This window comes from Terrapene carolina, unplaced genomic scaffold (genome assembly GCF_002925995.2).
Source record: "Terrapene carolina triunguis isolate 2854851 unplaced genomic scaffold, T_m_triunguis-2.0 Scaffold131, whole genome shotgun sequence".
NCBI classification, from domain to species: domain Eukaryota; kingdom Metazoa; phylum Chordata; order Testudines; family Emydidae; genus Terrapene; species Terrapene triunguis.
In genome coordinates, this window is record NW_020664482.1 from 3,624,050 (window position 1) to 3,643,377 (window position 19,328).

The 19,328-nt window shown below is 43.2% G+C and overlaps 1 protein-coding gene across 2 annotated transcripts in view; it reads right to left on the bottom strand.

Moving 5' to 3' along the window:
- GPC4 (glypican 4) overlaps positions 1–19,328 on the bottom strand; it is a 107,232-nt gene that overhangs the window by 87,293 nt on the left and 611 nt on the right. Inside the window, exon 1 of one of the 2 annotated variants that reach the window (XM_024215541.3) lies at positions 18,682–18,738. The exons of the other annotated variant lie outside the window; for it this stretch is intronic. The gene's annotated coding sequence lies outside the window, so the exon portion shown is untranslated. Of the gene's footprint in view, positions 1–18,681; positions 18,739–19,328 lie in introns of those variants that run through there. 2 annotated transcript variants of the gene reach the window in all.

Here is a 19,328-nt window from a genome sequence, read left to right on the forward strand (position 1 = left end):
AGTTGTTAACTAAAAAAGAAAAAAGGAGAGAAGGGAGCAGCACCCCAGCAGGGAATTATGTAATGATCGACACGAGACAAGACAAAGTATATACACTACTACTAGACACCCATGGCTGGCCCAGGGTCAGTCGACTCAGGCTCGAGGGGCTGTTTCACTGCTGTGTAGACATTTAGGCTTGGGCTGGTGTCCAAAAGAATACACAATGAAACAGCCCCAAGTGCCTGAGTCAACTGGCCCAGGCCAGCCGTGGGTTTTTCTTTGCTGTGTAGACATACCCAAAGAGATGCTAACAGGGCTGAAGTAATGCAATGGATGGTAACGCCCATGACCAAGCATGAGGAGAGTTGTCATTCCCATAAGTTTGGGGCTTTCTTTGTGAAGGTCGTGCATTTGAAAGGTCAAGTATATCGCCACTAGCAGAGCTTGGGTCAGTATCAGCAAGACATTCCCAAGAAACTGCCTTTGCCAGAGTTTGAACAGTTCCAGATTGTCTATTTCTACCCCAGAAAAGGTGGAACCGTAATCGGACAATGCTCCCTTCCCAGCAACAAAAGGGACTGGGATTCTTAACCTGCCTGTTGACGTGGCACTGCAGGAAGAGTATATTAGTTTATTATGAATCACACCTTTACCACTAATTCGCTTAGTCTCACCCTAGTCCTGACACACACATGGATCCATAGAGCTGCCACAAGGAGTAGACCCAAACACCTACAGCCAGTTTGTATTACAGAAAATCCGTTTGGTTTTTTCTGGGTCTCGAGTTAAAGGAAACACAGTAAGAATGAGCTCATCTGTACGTCTTTCAGGGCACAAATGCTCAAAGATCAGTTACACAAGAGGTCTATGCACTCCAAGGCCTCCCATCGTAGCAGGACGTAACTCAACGGGGATTCCACTGGTCCGGCAGTAAAATCCTTCAGACAGGGTCACATCTTCCTGTGCATCTATAGAGCACCTAGCCGTCATCCTGATCTGAGCACATGGGAACTGCCAGAATACAAACAAATCACAAACAATGCTGAAAGCCACCTTAGTGCATGGAGAAACAGGACACCCAAAAGAGGAAGTCACTGATCTTCTTCTGGGTTTTTTTTTTAAACTGTGAGTTGAGCCTCACCCCACTTCTGCCCCCAAAACACAAGCCCTTCTCCTCTTCCTACCATCCGTGACCTGTACAGTCTGTCTCACGATCAGCCCTGAATTTCAGTTTCCAAGGCCTTGATACTCAGCTGGAGTTGGAAACTCAGGAAGGAGGCAAAAAAATGTGGGGGGGAGGGAGGGAAGTCTGCTCCTTTCACAGGCCACTGTGAAGGAGAGGCTGTCTAAAAGGTCAATTGCTGGTAGCACTTACAGTACTGTATTTATTGCTAGTCCTGGCCAATAGGCAGAGGAGGACCACCCAGCATGCTAGTATCTGTGGTCCTACACAGTAGTGCTTTTGTAATGGTGCCAGTGCTACCATTCCAACAGCCACGGAGGAGGGTGACCGTAATCAGTTTCATGGTGCTGGTGGGGTTTCATTGAACGCAGGGTGGGAGGAGATCTGCAGGATTCACCAGCTTGAATGACTGATCGTAACCACCATATTTTCCACTTTAAAACACGTTTCCATTTAGAAAGAGCGGGGGTGGGGGAAGGTTTATATACAATATGGTCTCTGCAAATCACTTTGCTCTCCCTACAATGCCTCTACCCACTTGGGAAGACACAGATTACTGCCACACAAAAGTGAGCTCCTCACTAACACAAGAACCCTATTTGGGCAGTGCTGGGTCTAACCATGGTAAATATTGATAGTTCATGGGGGCATGTTTTCTTAAATGAGGCAGAGAGTATGACAGTCCAGCTACACAGTTCCTGTGAAATAGGTATACACCTGCTAAAATCAATTTTTTCCACTTATTAAGTAAATCCAATGCCAAGTTTCAGCCCACTGAGTTTTTATAGCAGAGTTATAAACCCTGGACAACAGAGGCTTATAATGGAAATTCTACTGCTGTGGCATTACCAGTCATTGGAACAACTTTTCCTTCTTTTGTCTGAATGACAGAAGTTGTTCTTGCCATTTGCTGTTGCAGTCAAAAGCCTGAAACAGTTACTTCTTCTTAATTATCTTACAGAGGCGCAGGAGCAAGCCAAACAATTGGAAGGGGAGGGGAGCAAGGAGCTCTCAATTTCATTTCATGTGAATCCAAATGCTGACCACTAGTACATTTTGGGAGGGATACAACATGCAATTGCTGTGAGTAGTGCATAGAAAATTCATTGTTATTAGTTTCTCCATTCCCCTACCCAGCAGGGGGAAAGAGTAGGATTTCTTGGCCTTGACACTTTATGACAAGAAGTGTGTATATTTGCATTAAGAATAAAAAAAAAAAAAAAAAGTCTTGAAGCACAGATAAGAACTGACCCATGCCCTTCAGGTAAGCAAACAATTTAAGCTCTTGTTCCTGCTACTAGTACATAATGAGAAACCCTATATTTTGTTCCACGCTGTTTTCACACCTCAGTATTTTCCAACACACAAAGCATCATCCAATTCCTAAACAGACAGACTTTAAAAAATAAAGGTGCAGTTCTCCTCATTCCTCGTTCAGTCATGAAGCATAATAACCAAAATAACCACCAGCACAAGACAACACAGTCACTTACACAGCTATTTATGTGCTCATTAAAAGAAGAGAAGAGAGACTGGAACCTCTCTATCGTCTCAAGTTCTGGATTAATACATAGCAAAATTTGCATGTCCAGTAACAGTTACTCAATGAGAATTTTGGAAATTCACTGAAGCTACAGAGTTCACCCTTGAACATTGCCAGCTTGGGGGTAAGTTATACTTAGCTTGATTTGGGTTTACCAGACCTATCTCCTTTGATTCACTGATCCATATCAGTGAATCTATTTATTTATCTATTTAACTTTAAAAAGAAAGGTTCTCATGTTTTTCTATATGTGAATTGCTCACGATATCAGAACAAAGCAACAGAGGGTCCTGTGGCACCTTTAAGACTAACAGAAGTATTGGAGCATAAGCTTTCGTGGGTGAATGCCCACTTCATCAGACATCAGAACAGAATCTCAATTTAAAAACAAGTACAGCAGAGCTTAATGTGCGTTTTCTGTGATTAAACTGTTCTGCATAGAACAGTGTAAGCTGCTCCAATTATTTAAAAGAAATCCAGTTGTTTCCAGGTACTACTAAAAGCAAAAAAACAGGCCTATGTCAGAATGTAACTGAAGTCAATAAACCATTCTGCTCAGAAGGGGGGGGAATGAATGTGAATCAAATCCCAAGGAAGTTGATTTCATACCACAAAACTCCTATTTTAAACTGCCCAGTAGCCTCCCTAACCACCAGTCCAAAGGCAACATGCAGCAAAATTTACATTGTGTGGCCGCACACCCAGACATCTGGAGCAAAGACTTGCTCTTTAAAATAAAAACCCTTAAAATGGTTCTGGAAGGGGGACACACACACACACGGACACACACACGCCAAACCACTGTCTGAAGTAGAACAGCTGAATCACAGAAAACACACATTAAACTCTGCTGTACATGCCTATTAACAGTATTTGCGGTCAGCACAAAGGGTTAACACTTGTTGCATGCATGTATAGCTAGAGAATGAAGGGCCTATATAAAAAGAATCAGAATGAGGAATTTTGTCAGTTTTTGCCCCTGATAAATCTGCATTCCAGTCTGTCAGCTATCTTGTTATCCCCAGAGCTGCTGAAGTGTCTCTGGCTGTAACTAGTAACTAAGCATGACTCCTACTTTGGGTAATGGAAATAAAATATGTGTACTGAGCCTATTCAACGTTCCTGGTCTCCAACTCAAAAACCACAGTAGACAAATATCCCAGGGTAGCACAAGGGAGTTCATACAATACAAGGCAGAAGCCAGCTCCACGTATTTCACTCAGGTAGTTAACGGTTCATGGCAAAGTACAGGAAAGGATAACTTGGAGCAGTCAACAAAAGGCTGACCAGTGCGAAGTGTTAGACACAAAAACTGCTGTTAGGCCATACAAAATAACGTCTCAAATTCACAGGTCCAATTTACTTGACAGCCCCTCACCAGCACACATTTTGAAGCGGCATTATAAAATTAAACAAAGCTATCATTCACAGGAAACTCTGCCTCCAGTACAAATTATAGTGTTGTTAAGTTTATCTGGCAATGCCTGGCCTTTAAGTGCTGTATAATTATTCCTAAATCTTTCAGGAAAGAATGTGAATATTTTAATGCTATAATTCACTAACAAGGAGGAAATCTCATTTAGCCTTTGGTGCATATTTTGCTCTTCAGAAATTAACCTTTACTCGCCAGAACTATTTTTTTCAGTTTCCTGTTAGGTTTTCACTCTTGCAAAAAAAAAACTATAAAAAGACAAGAAATTAATGATCATACTCTCATGTCCAAAATGCTTTGAACACTGGACACTCAGTTTCCAGTCACACAAGACAGACTGAGCTACTTACATACAGCATTATAGGAACTGATCCGGCAATAGATAAGACGTAAAGTATAAAAGCAGTTCCACCTCCTCGGAGGTATTACTGGCTGCTCTCCTGGCAGCTACCTTGAGTTTCAGATCTCTGAAAAGGCTGGCTGTTCTCGTAAGCCAGGATGTGTGTGTGATGACGTCTGCCTTATAATGGAAAAGGAGCTTTTAAAGAAGTAGTGGAATGAGTTCAACTAATTTTATTAGCTATATCCCTGCAAGATCACTGCATGTATCCATTCAGTCGGACTCTGTGAAAAAGTATTAGGACTTCAGTGGGGGTTCCCCCATGGGAAACAGCCTGCAGGATCAGGGCCTGTATTAGGAGAGAATATTCTCCTTGTTTGGCAGCTTCAAGTCCTGTGCAGGGTTCTCACCACCCACCCCATGAAAGATTTCACAAATCACTCCTAATATTCACCTATAAGCTTGTTTTAGGCTCAGGTTATGAGTGACCAAAGAGACAATTAGTGCTCTCCACTACCCTGTTTATACGCAGAGTCACTGGACTGGAGTGACTCCGGATGCCCAGTGAGGAGGCTCACAATTTTCCCCTGGGGCAACAAAGCAGATTTTGGGCCAAAGATTCTATATAACTGTTAAATTCTCCTTCCCCTTGTGTTAGCAGTTCCTTTCCTTATTGATCAGCGTTTTCAGGAAGGGACAGATGGCCAGAGTCAGCAGCAGAAAACCATAGGATCTCGGTGCTTCTCAGATTTCAACTCTGAATTCACCCCCGTCATCATTAGATTGTTCGGAACCAAATGGGACTCTGCTTAAAGCAATCAACCCAGAGAGAAAAACGGAACATGCATGTGAGACGCCGAACTTGCATTGTGCTCTGCAGAAGCAGAGTTCATTGCAGGCTTGGCACCTGGGTTACTATTTTTTTATTAAACATTAACAGAACTGCGGACAGTAAGTTACTTACATAAGTAAGAAGAGAGACTGTGGCAGACACAAGAGAAAAGACAAGAGAGTAGAGTTGAAGCAACAGATGAGGTACATTATAGATATACAAAGTGTTCAAAAGAAAAAAAAAAAGCCCCATTCATCCCAGTTGGCCCATCTTCCCTTTAATAGTTGAGCTGTTAATCTACCACAGGCAGCAAGTTATTCCAAATATATTTATAAAAGATAATTTGATGCCAAAGGGAGGAAGATGCATGGCTGCTGTGATTCAGGCCAGCAGTAATTTAAAAACTGAGACATTTAAGTACTTCCAGTCTTGCATCTGCTTTTCCAACAACATACATTATGTTAGCAGCCTCCACCACACCACGAGTGATTCATGCCACCCCAAGGCACAGTACAGAGCACCTTGATAAGACTCCCACTCACTGATACTAGTTTACCGGCATTTTGAAAACCTTGAAAGAGAAAGAAAGAAAACTGGAGTTAAAAATCTCATTTTCCCAACCCCCTGCAACTCCGCTCTTCTCTTAGCTTCACATCATAAAGTCCTTTCATGATTTAAACCAGTAGGTAGGGGGGAAAAGCCAGTGTTTAAAGGGTTTTCATTTACCGTCATTTTGTTGCTGTTCTTAGCCTCTAAACATTAGTTATGAAGAAATCTATCTTTCCACAGTATCACTCCAGATACCATAAAGTAAGTGAGTTATTAGATAAAATAATAAATGAGCTATTTTAGGTTTTTACCCGACCCCTGTCTAAGCAAGCGCTATTATTGTTTACACTCACTGCCTGCAGGTTACCAGTCGTAACCTATAGCATAACTCCACCATTCAGAATTCTTCAGATACAGCAAGCATACAAGTACTTTATCAAGGCCAAGCTGTAAAAGCTAATCCAGCAGTCATGATGTACTATCAAAGATTAGTGTTTCTGAAATTGTGGATCTCAGAGATAATGTTACCAGACTATCCTCCTACGTGCTGATGAAATTTGTCAGTGGATTTCCTCTCGATTGACAGGAGCTAAAACCGAGTTTATTATAAAGGGATTAGAACTGTACTGAAAAATTACGCAAACTGGATTTAACACTAAACTCCATATAACCCACTATTATTCTCTGCAATTATACCTTGGTCTTGCAGAAATTGCTTAAAGCGGTGCTTCCCTACCTTTCCAGACTACTGTACCCCTTTCAGGAGTCTAACGCCCAAGCCCTGCCACCCAGGGCTGAAGCATGTAATTTAGCTTCATGGGGCACCCTTGCTTGCCACCCCCTAATGCCGGCCCTGCACTTGCAACCCCTCTAAACCCGTCCCATGACCCCCAAGTTGAGAAACACTGATCTAGATGAGTTGATGTATTCCCTGGAAGACCCCTGCATACCCCCAGGGTTCGCATACCACTGGTGGAGAACCACTGGCTTATCAAACTCATTTCCTCCCCCTCAGTTAAAAGTTTTGAGCTTTTAACCCAGGTCTTTTGGAAGTTAGGGAGGGAGGTTAAGACTCAAAAGCACTTAAAGATTGTCTGACCAGCAAGCAAAAAGTAACGTCCTTTCACTTGAGACACCAAAGTTTCAGAGCAGAGAGAGGAGATGGGAGTATGCAGAACTGAATCAACAAATGACTGCGCTAAGGGAAAGTGATCTTATTAGGAGAGCTACTGTAAGTAAACCAAAATTGTAATGTAAATAGAACTGAATCATTACTGGAAACACTGCTGGAGCATTTCTTTGTCCACTGGGCAAAAAAAAAGAAGAAAAATGTAGGGTCTTACGGTGCCAACAATTTTATATTGGAACCACACACTGTAATCAATGGGGAGTTTGGATTAAGGAAAAATAAATAAATAAAAATCAATGGCATACAGTGCTTACTCCTCACCTGTATGCTGGTTTCTGCCCGTTTCATACACCACGAGTTTCTTCTCTCTTTCCTTCCTAACACGGATCCCCTCAGGATTCCAGTGTTGGCCCCCTACTGTAGTTTAACAGTTGTTAGTTGGTTGAGATGAACTTGACGTTAGTTGGGCGTGAACCCTGGGCACCACCCCACCCTACAGTTTGCCCTGTCTACAGTAGGATTTTAAAACCTAATAGCTACCACATTTTAAAAGCACACCTTTCACCCTAATGTGGACAGGTCCTTGGCTGCTCTAGCCCTGCCCCATTCAATCATTACCTTCTTTGAGGCAAATGGCTATGAAACAAGTAACAAATTAAGGACAGCCACCTCCCACAAACTAAACCCAAAGGGGGAAAACCCTTGGAGATCTGTAATGGTGGCTCCAATTACTCAACCCCCTGGATTAAAGTTGCTTTTCTTTGCTCATTGGCTGCTTTTATCCTTATTCCTACCTTCCACATACGAACACGCTCCCTTCCTTGTCTACTGTCCCCACCTTTGTGGCAGTCTGCATTCGGGCCATTAAATCGATTCCATTTAAACACACACACTAAAGACAAATAATTGTCATTTGAAACTACGAGAAGTAGAGTGGTGCCTTTAGCTGTCTTTGGACCTTTGCTTTAGATGCCTTTTTATTTTTGGCTCCATAAAAAAATCCTGTCTTCTTATTCCCCTTCTAAAACACTGCCATCAATCCAAGTTCTCACCCATGCTCAGCTGTATGGGCACTATGTTCGATAGCGGCTATTCCAGTTCCGTTCTGGAAGGGAAGAAGCTTGGGTACTTGCTACAATGAGCTCTCACAAGCAAAGTATCTGGGGGTGCCAGTTGCATGGAGGACAAGCAGCACTACTCTTCTCTACTGTTCATATTTAATTAGCACTCACCTCTGTTCTTGTTCTTTCAAGTGTAGAACAATAACCCACCCTTGGGCCTGCCTACCTTCAGAACACCTCCAGCATATGTCAGGTCATTAAGGTGTACTCAGGCTAGGTCTACACTACAGCGGGGGTCCGACCTAAGATACGCAACTTCAGCTACGTGAATACCGTAGCTGAAGTTGCGTATTTTAGGTCGACTTACCTGGCTGTGAGGACGGGGGAAAGTCGACCGCTGCCGCGCTGTCGTGGACTCCGCTGCCGCCTCTTGCCGCGGTGGATTTCCGGAGTCGACGGCAGAGCGATCAGGGATCGATTTTATCGCGTCTTCACTAGACGCGATAAGTCGATCCCAGAAAACCGATTGCCTGCCGCCGGACCCTCCGGTAAGTGTAGACAAGCCCTTAGTGGGACACCACTAATTCCCCCACACAAAAAACATGCAGACATCATGTTTTGGAGGCTTAAAGAAAACCAGATGTACCACTGTTCCTACAGAACCAGACACACAGAGACGTTACAGAACTGTGCGAAGACAATACTGGCAGGGCACAAAGGTGTTTTGATGGGATAAGTCAGCGTAGTGGAACAGACATTTGATTTCACCTCTGTTCAAAAGAATAGGTAAAGCCTTTATGGACAAGCTTTTCATGAGTAGGTGCATCAATTTTTGAGGGCACAGACACACCAGGAAGAGCCTGATTTTTATAAAATGTGACTCGGTGCTTTCTGCAAAATCAGGTCCCTTTCAGGTGTTTCAAATTGAGCACTCAAAATCATTCGTCACTTTTGAAAATTTAGGCCAACGTTTCTGGAAGAGCAGTACAAACCATGAGGAGTTAAATACAGTACTTACTATATTCACTAACCCAACAGTGACCTTTAGAAGGAAACAGCTATTGGTTACTGTGGTTCTTTAGAAATTCAATTACCAAAGCCAATTTCCTATAAATATATGAAAAACCAGCAGCATTAAAATGAACGCGCAATGTTGACAATGTGGAAGTCTCACAGACTTTTCGCTTTCTGAACACTTCAGGATATTCTCTATAAAAAGAATCCTTAGTCCCACAAACTGCTAGAAAACATTTTACACATTTTGTCATTGTTTGCACCCATCTGCATTTGCTTAAAAACCAGACAATTCTCATTTTCTAAACTGGTCAACGTGAAGAGAAATACGTCCTCAAAATGTTTCATTCCGGAGCAACTTCTTTTGTCTGAACGCATTCCCTTATCTAAAGTGATAAAGCGCACATTCAAGAAAGTCAAAGTCAGTTACTGTGAACACAAATACCATTTATTCTTACTGGTTTGCAAATTCAACAGTAGATAAAATTTCTATCAAGTTTGAAGGGACATATTTTGCACACCTTAAAAAAAAAAAAAGCCAAAGTATTTCATTTCCTACAACCTTCCTAAGTCCAGAAAAATCTATTTCACTTTGAAAAGTTAGTTAGGCACCAAAATATTGTTTTTATAGTAAAATCAGTATTGGGGAACCCTAAAAAAATACATTACATACACGCTCACAATATATATGTAAAGAGATGCACGCATGCTGCCATCTCCACAATTACACAGTACTTGGACAGTGCGTTCCTTCTCACTTCTTTTAAATGTAAAGATGGAGAAGTCCTTTGAGGGCAACCGGTCCATTCCAAAGCCAGTGCAGGATTGTTCCCTAATTTACTCTCATACTCTGCTTTTTCCAGTCTAGCTCTAAGATTCGCAGGCACTGGGATTTTCCCATTTCTCTTGGGGGATTCCAATTACATAGATCTCACTGTGAAGCCTCGCTATTTAGCCTAATTTCACCCCTCCCTCCTTGTTATACTCCATCCTGCTTGGGGCCTTTTGTGGCTAGTGCTTCTGCTGCCACGCAGGCACAAAACCCCCCTCCCACCCAGCTGTGCAAAGGCTGCTCACAATACAGACGTACACGCGCCGATTACAGTGAACTGCACTTTGTCGTCTCCCAGGCAATGGGCTGAACGCCGCAAGGGAACCTGGCAAAGTACAATGGATATTTTTGGGATTTGAATAAGAAAAAAAAAACAAACAACAGAGGGGAGTGACCTTCATAATCCCAAGAGAAAAGCACAAAGAATGTGAAAAATTCTGAGATTATTACCCTACTGACTAACATTAACAAAATCATCAAATCCTCATGAAAAGCTCTCTACCCAACTGTACCTAGTTGAGTTCTTTTCTCTGTACCCAAGGAAGTGGGGCCTATTAACATAGCTGTCATCCCTTTTGCTCAAGAAAATGTCATTGCTTGTGAAAGGTGCTGGGTTAATAAATGTTAGACAGAGAAGTTATGTATTAAAAAAAATCACAGAAGTTGTTAGATGTTAAGGTTCAGGGCCCTTGTGATCATCTAGATGGACTTCTTGTGTAACACAAGTCAGAGAACATCACCCTGAGATTCCTGCCTCTAACCCAGGGGTAGGCAACGTATGGCACGCGTGCTGAAGGCGGCATGCGAGCTGATTTTCAGTGGCACTCACACTGCCCAGGTCCTGGACACCGGTCCGGGGGGCTCTACATTTTAATTTAATTTTAAATGAAGCTTCTTAAACATTTTAAAAACCTTATTTACTTTACATACAACAATAGTTTAGTTAATATATTATAGACTTAGAGAAAGAGACCTTCTAAAAACATTAAAATGTATTACTGGCACACGAAACCTTAAATTAGAGTGAATAAATGAAGACTCGGCACACCACTTCTGAAAGGTTGCCGAATCCTGCTCTAACCCCAACAACTTGCAACTGAACTAGTCTCTCTGTTTTAGAAAGCCATCCAAGCTCTATCTGACGACACCAAGTGATGGAGAATGTAACGCATCCCAATGGTCAGTTACCTGACTGTGCAAAGGGTGTACTTAGTTTCCATTTCACTGTATTGGGAACAGGCCTTCCCTAAGTTACTCTGCCCTCAGGGAATGAGAAGGCAGCTTAGCCCCATGTCCCTTCAAACCTTGGCTTCTCATCCTACTGCTGACCAAGGTGTCAACTGTAAAGGCCGTTTTTTCCTCCATGTAAACTCCAGTGTGCTATGGAAACCAACAACTCATTTTATATGAACTGGCTCCAGAAAATTTACCAAACACCTGCTAGCCACAGGTGGAGATGAACATCCAACCAGAATTAGGGCAATGCCAGGCGCAACCCCCACGTTGCTGGGAAGGAGAAAGGCCCTGGGATTCTTACCAGGCTGTGCCCTTGGGCTCTGCTATGGGACACTATCTTTTGTATTAGTCTCTTGTTCAGATGGGACTGATAACCTTGAAGCCCCTTCCCCGATCTGGCTGCAGGAAGGGAGGAGAACCTCTCACCTGCCATTCTGAACCCTAAATCCTACTGGCTGCTGTGACTGGTACAGTAGAGGGAAGTGGGTCTCCCACGACTAACACCAGCCTCCTGGCTGCTGTGTGGGATAGAGGTCTCTACTATTCTTCCACCCACCCCGAGCCTTTTTTGGTGAGAAAGGGGGGGGTGCTTCTCCCAAGGATATTTCCAGCATTGCCACTGGCTGCTGCTCATGCAATGACAGTCTTGTGTTGACTTCATTTCCCTCTTCAGTTATAATGGATAAGCCACCAAAAATGCAATGCCGTTTCACGTGCAGCCACTGTGGGTCTGAAATTTCAATGGAAAGCACTGCTTCTGCCCTCCACTGCCCAAGCAGCACCCCTTCCTTCCACTGGTGCACGCAAGTGGAATCCCAAGGCTGCTTGCAAACCTGCTTCTGCAGTAATATGCCTGGTGCTTAGCCACTGCCTGGCCTTGTTCTAGTTCACTTTTAGTGGAGGATAAAAAAAAAAGCCTCTCGACATATGAAAGCCACAGAAAGTCTCCCTGAAATTACAAGACAATATTAAAAAACACTGTTTGTGTAGATGAGGCCTCATGCACACTGTCATTCAGTCTTAACCAAGGCTACATATCTAAGGACACTTCTGATCATTTCAGGCAATTTTAACAATAGATAATAATTTGACTATAAATTGTATGGAATGTAATAACTGCTTATTCTGGCACAAGAAACAGTACTTTCTACAAAGTGCCTGCCAAGGAAAACGATACTCCCACTCAGACCGGACCATTGCAAGCAGTCCCTGTGAACCACATGCTTAACATTGCAGTTTGCGAAGGCACACACTGCTGCAGTCTAACAAAACACTGCTCCAAAAACCTGAACTGGAGAAAGTACAGTTCAGTGCAAACAATAGTCAGAGAAATCAGTCATGTTATATCAGTGACTTCCTAAAATTAAAAAGGTGAAGGGCAGAAGAGTTTTACATCCTGACCTGACAACACTAGGCAGAGGAAATAGAACATCTTATTTAAAAATAAAAATAATAATAATAATAATTTTCCATCACAGCCACTAACATGCTTCTTGGGACAAGCCTGATCACCCCCTTCCCAACCATGAGCAGTGACTCACTCTGGGAGCAAGAAGAACCTCTCCTTACTCTAAAGCGACGCCATACTAACCAATTTAAAGTAGCAATGGCATCATCTAGAACCACACGGATTCAATACTGAATGATACTTTCAGTGTCTGAACTTAGAGATTTGCAACCTGCTGTGGGAACAGAATCGTAACAAAGTATCCTTTCTTCAGGAAACAAAGAAAAATATATATCATTTGGTCAAATTAAAAAAAAAAAAAGGCATTGTACTTCAACAGCATCTTTATGAGCCATGTACAGGAAAGGTGGTTTAGTAATAATCACAGGAGGGAAAAACTACAACCAGAGGCTGGGAAATCCCACTCGTGGATTCACAGATTGCTTCTGGGAGAGAAGGTCTCTAGAGCATGAGACTCAGAACCCGTCCAAGGGACATGTTACAAGAATTCTCTCCCTGACAACCTTCAGGCCACAGCTTTACATTTTCAGAAATGGATCATTGTCGGACTGCATCACCAACAAAATACAAGCCAGAATTGATTTGTGCAGTGGACCTAGATCTGACATCACCATAAGCCTCAGAACATGCATCCATCATTCTTATTTCTTACACTGAACATTACATAATGAATCACCTTTAGCAGTTTCTCTGTGAACCAGAAAATACAGTGGTGGCCATTAGTAGTATTATAAAAAGGAAAAGGCAAAGCTAAGGATAGGTATGGGAATTTTAGGGTTTGGGGTTTTTTTTAATATATGAAAAGTTACATATTATAAACACATGCCTGCAGGCTGAGCACAGGACTGCATTCGCTCTCAGGGCTCCCCATCGATTCCCAAGATACTCAAACTGCACTCTTGTGATGTGTGTCATCAGTAGAGCCACGAGTGAATTACAGCCTGTGGTCTCTCGCAGCCACCTATTATTTTATATGTAAAGAACAAGTTTCAGAAACTGATAGTCTGTCAGTATCAAAGGGAGAGTCCTAATCCCACAATTACTGGGATGTCCAGTAACAGGCTAGATGTGCTACATATTACTCCTATCATAAGCTTCAAGACAGCAACAACATTGTTGGGGCTAGCGGTGGGATCTGGAATAGGGTGTTAAAAATCTCATTGATACAATTCCACAGAGCAAAGCCATCTGCAGAGGGAATTATAGAATGCCTCCATAAATATTTTTATGTCACATTTTGTTACATCTGAAGGAGGTACTTAACATAAAAAGAAAAGTTTCATATATTCTACTCTACAGGTACACGTATCAGACAGCTTTTACCGATCACCAAGCAAATGTGAATTGGTCAGCAGCACAGCTGTTCTAAGTATTACTTCATATTACCTGCTGAAAAGAAATGACCATTTACATTTGCAAGAAAGATTACAGCATATTCATAGATAATAACCTGCCATTTATGGATACTGCAATTAGGGTCTAAACCAATTTTAGATCTGACTCCAAGGTGACTATGAACAGGCAATAGCCAGTGAATATTAATACTGTGTAGAATAACAAATGCTGCTTTTATTTAACAAAAAAAAATTGTCTGGTAGAATTTGACTGTTTTAGTTAGAAGAAGTGGAGAAAAAGAACAGTTAGGCATACCTAGTTCTCCCATGGGAAATAAATACAGTGAGAATATATACATCAGGTATGGAGATATACCTATCTCATAGAACTGGAAGGGACCTTGAAAGGTCATTGAGTCCAGTTCCCTGCCTTCACTAGCAGGACCAAGTACTGTCCCTGACAGTTGTTTTTTGTTTGTGGCCCCTGATTCCTAAGTGGCCCCCTCAAGGATTGAACTCACAACCCTGAGCTCAAACCACTGAGCTATCCCTCCCCCCCTACACACTACTAAGTTAGAGAATCATTGTATATGCACTTCTATTAAGAATGTGAGTTTCATGTGCTTTATTAGACAGAATTATATTAATTTAATAACTGCTAACTGTTCATCCTTAATTTTAACAATTGCTGAAAGTGCAAATTAGGCGCTCAGCCAGATGAGCTGAGAACAATATCAAACCACCAAAATAAACCAAGACAAGCTTCATAATCCAATCCCTGTTTCCTTCCTCCAAAGCACACATCTACCTAAGGCAGTGGTGGGCAACCTGCGGCCCATCAGGGTAATCTGATTGCGGGCTGCGAGACATTTTGCTGACATTGACCTTCTGTAGGCACGGCCCCCCACAGCTCCCAGTGGCCGAAGTTCGCTGCTCCCGGCCAATGAGAGCTTCATGAAGTGTCGTGGGCCGCAGGGACGTGCTGGCCGCCGCTTCCTGCAGCTCCCATTGGCCGGGATCGGCAAACCTCGGCCATTGGGAGCTGCGGAGGGCCGTGCCTGCAGACGGTCAATGTCAGCAAAATGTCTCGTGGCCCACGATCAGATTAAGCTGATGGGCTGCATGCGGCCCGCGGGCCACAGGCTGCCCACCACTGACCTAAGGCACCCTGAAACGGTGCAGAATTCACTCCATCAGAAACTCAACCCAGCAGCTCTTTAAGGCTCCACTCCTGCAGCTGACTGAGTCCCTGAGCCCCCAGGGGCTGTGCATCCACATACTTGGGTTGTTGTTGGGTATGGTGTTTTTAAGATTTAGGGCCTAAGAGTTTTCTGGTTTAAGCGCCCACTGTTTTGACTGTAGAGATGGCACGACAAAAACAAACAAACAAAAAAACAACAACACACACATGCCACAACTTTCAGGAAACGTTTCAGAGGCTTTGTCTATACTACTACAGCAAGAAGTTTACAAGTGACTAAAGAATCAAGCAAAATCTGATTGTCAAACTGGTAAAAATAACCTAACTGATTTCAATAATAAAAATTCAGTGTGGCAATAAACCGCCCTATTTCTGTGCTTTGTACACCGCCACCACAACATCACAGCCCCCAAATTTTGCCCCCTTTTAAATTCCTTCCTCCACGTACATGTTTTAGTGAGTTGTTACATTCAGGCAGACAACACTCTTAGTAGTTTGCATAAATGCCCCAATGGGATACATGTTAAAAGATTTATATATAAAAATGACTGTGTTGCTGAAACTTGGTTCTTGCCATGTAACCAAGGTTTTGCATACAGCGTTTTCAATTCCCTTTGCTCACTACACTTATGAGTGGACGAAAATATGCACCTTGCACATTCTAAAGCAAGCAAATTAATATCAGGGGCTTGCCAAAGTGACTTACTCTTAAAGAGTTACAAAAAACTAAAACAACTTGCCCCCATCTGAAAACGTAACAAGTAGTATCTAAGATTACTGCAACCTCTATTTTTATCCACTGTGTTCATATGAGCGCGCTTTGCGTCACATTCACTATTTTCCATGTAATTATCACCTGGGCCCAATCCTACATCAGATCCGTGCAGACAGATCCTTAACCAGCATGGAGACCCAGTGAAGATGATAGTGGATAGAGCTCCAAGGGGTCATATAAAGATATGTTTGCGTGGCTCTGACTGCAAGATTGGGGCCTCAGTTTCCCCTGTTCGTGTGGGACGCAGAAACAGGGGAGAGAGAATTGGGGAGGGGGGTTAAATACGAAGATTAGGCAGGTGTAGTATCTAAAACTAGTTTTAACTTTAAAACTAACTGGATTTTAACGTGAACTTTCCCTTTAAGGCACTACAATATTCACAGACCACTCAAATTTTTTTTAAAGATTCTTGGTTGCCTCTTCTAAATAGGCTTAAACCATAGATGTCATCTGAATGCTAAGTTTCCAAGACTTGTCGCTTTGCGAATAAGGCCTGATGCCATGATTTCATTTATCCCAGGGGAGACAGGGACATAACCTAATTAACACTTTTGATGAGTAAGTTGAACAAGGCGGCCCTCTTCTTGTTACATAATCTCTTGTGATTATCACATTTCTCTGACGTCTTATTTCAAAAGCACAGGGTCAAACTGACAGCCCCGTTAGGACCTCAAATGGAAGTCCTGTCAGCATGATGTACTCCTGACACCCTCCAAAGCACATCAAATCATCTTAATTATGATACAGAAATGAAGACGAGGTCAAATCCTCACGATACAGTGGCTTCTGGGAAGCCTGCGCAAACCCTTAGTGTTACCCTGACCCAAGTGCTGATCTTAAATCAACACAACCTTATTTTGTGCAGGCCATTTTAAAAAGCACTGGGGGTGGGGCGGTAGCAGAGTATTTTAGCTCAAAGCATTAGGGTGTTTCTCATTAAAACATTTCTTGAAGAAGCAAAAAGACCCATGATTTGATTCCAACAGCTGTATGCTAAATGCATCTCATGACGCTGACAACATAAAAGTACAACTGACTGAAATCATTTCAGTTTGTGTCAGTGAAGGGGATAATATATGCATATTTGGAGGGCACAGCAATGATAAAGATTACCCCTGCTTCTATATTAGCAGTCTAAAGGTATTTACTTGGGTCTGTCTGTGTTGTGACAGTGTCCTAGACTGAAATGAATGCCTCTAACACTCCACATTTTTGAGCCATTCAGTCATGCATTTTTGTTATTGTTGAAAGTAGTGCCAAATTGCAGCGCATGAGCTGGAGTCTTTGGTGGTCTCCCAAGGATTCCAGCTAAAAAAGCACTTCCTTTGTTCCTCAGGAGAATGCAGTCCAGTAGGTCATTCAAAAGGGGAAATAAAAGCAGCAGCCCTGGGAGGGAGATGAAGGATGAAACAAAAAGAATAAAATGTTTTGGGTGTGAGCACATTAACTACCATTTCCTACTGCTGGCTACTAATAACGCTCCTGTCCCTTGGATGGGCAAGTATTTGTGGACCAACGTGCAAAATTGTTTCTCGAGATATCATTTTGCAAAAAAAGGACAGTTTGGCTTCATGTGATGTCACTGAAATCTTAGTCTATATAATCGAAAGAGCCATTGCTTGCATATTGATTTGTTTTAAGGACTCCTGCCTAGACAAAACAACACAGATACATTCACCACCAGCAGTTGAGCAACAATTCATGTTTTTCTCGTGAATAATTGTCAAGGATTCAAAATCCACTCTGTTGACATCATGCAACTCTAACAGAACCGCCTCTTTGAAGTGTGAGAACGAGACATAAACTTAAAGACAACACTGTTCATAAATGCATCAAGAGTAAAAATGCATTTGCTATTTTCCAGGGTGAATCTTGGCTAACTCCACTTTTGCTGGGGGAGGGACTGAAAACGGCCTTCAGGACTAAGTAATTTTTTCACATCTTAGTACTAAATTGTTGCATCACCAGCACCTATCTGAGTTTGCTAAAAGAAAGACAGCTTAAGGGCAAACAGTGCCTAATCGGTTGTGTACGAATCATTTGGTAACTGCAAAGGTAGAGCAAAGTGGCATAATTTGGGGAAAAGAGGACTGGGTCAGTCACATTTTAAAAAGTCATCTTGCTGTCTAATAAATAGCTGCTCTCTTTGCTAGTCCAAGTCACCAAGAACTTCATTAACTAGAGGAAACTGTGACTGCTAAGTAAAAGTGGTGGAATTTAGCATTCTGTGGGCACAAGATTCCACTCCACTATTTGCTTTCTGAAACCACTCCAGGAACTCTTCGTTTCTTTTCTCTCCTCCATCCTCACCGCGGCTAAACTGGGAAAGGCTCTTACTAACTGTAAGGAAGTGTAGTTCTCAAAACTCCTGGGATGTTTCTTAAACCCGTTGCTCTGTCACAACCAAGATTAAGGATTTTCTGGAGCCCGAACCCAAACCCAGTGTGGAGTGGACATGGTTTCATGGCAACAATTATTACAGATTCCATCCATAAATTCATCCTCACAGTTTGCTTTAGAGCATGTAGTAAGCTGGGAGGAGATTTGGGAATTCCTCACAAAATATCCCTGTGCAAAAAAAGTTGTTGTAAATACCCGCCAGCAAAAGGGTTCTCTCTCAACACCTCAAGTGCAAAAACGTGAGCAGGACTAGCCTGCCCCTCATTTGCATGACCATCTCCAAACAAAGATTAAGATTTCCTGCAATCCGTCTTTTCAAATGCCCATGTGCAATTAACCCGAAGGTCAGGAGAAAAATCTTTCAAAATACCTTCCTGAATTCTGTCCACATTCTTCAAGCTTTTTCCACTGGCTGGTTTTGACTCCGCTTTCAAACCACTCTGCAGGCAGAGAAGCCCCCCGCCCCACTTCCCCCCCCCCCGGCGTGGGTTTCCCTACCTTTGCAAAGGGGAATGATAACCACACATTTTAGAGCTACAAACTCATTTGCCACCGCCGAGTATTTCCTGAAGGCAAAGAGCTGGGGCCTGATTATGCCCCTTCGACAAAAAACACCCCCCGCCACTTGGTTACGCTTAAAGGGGCAGGGGGATGGGGGGACCCTGCACATTCCCAAGAGCTTTCTTCCTGCCCGGCTCCCCTCGAGGAGCAGGGTGCGGGGCGAGGCACAGTCTGCCCGGGAGCCTCCCCCCGTCGCTCGGCGGCTGGCTGGGAACGCTCCTGAGCAAGGGCAGAGGGATCCCAGCCCGGGCTGACAAAGGGAAGGAGCCCGGAGTCACGGGAACGCCACCCGCCCGGACCCCTGCCCCAGCCTGCGGGTCCCCCAACGCGTACCGCTGCAAACCAGCCCTGCGCCCCCATGAACCCCCCTGTAAACCAGCCCTGCAAACCCCATGCAACCCCCCGCCCCCACGGACCCCCCTGTAAACCAGCCCTGCAAACCCCATGCAACCCCCC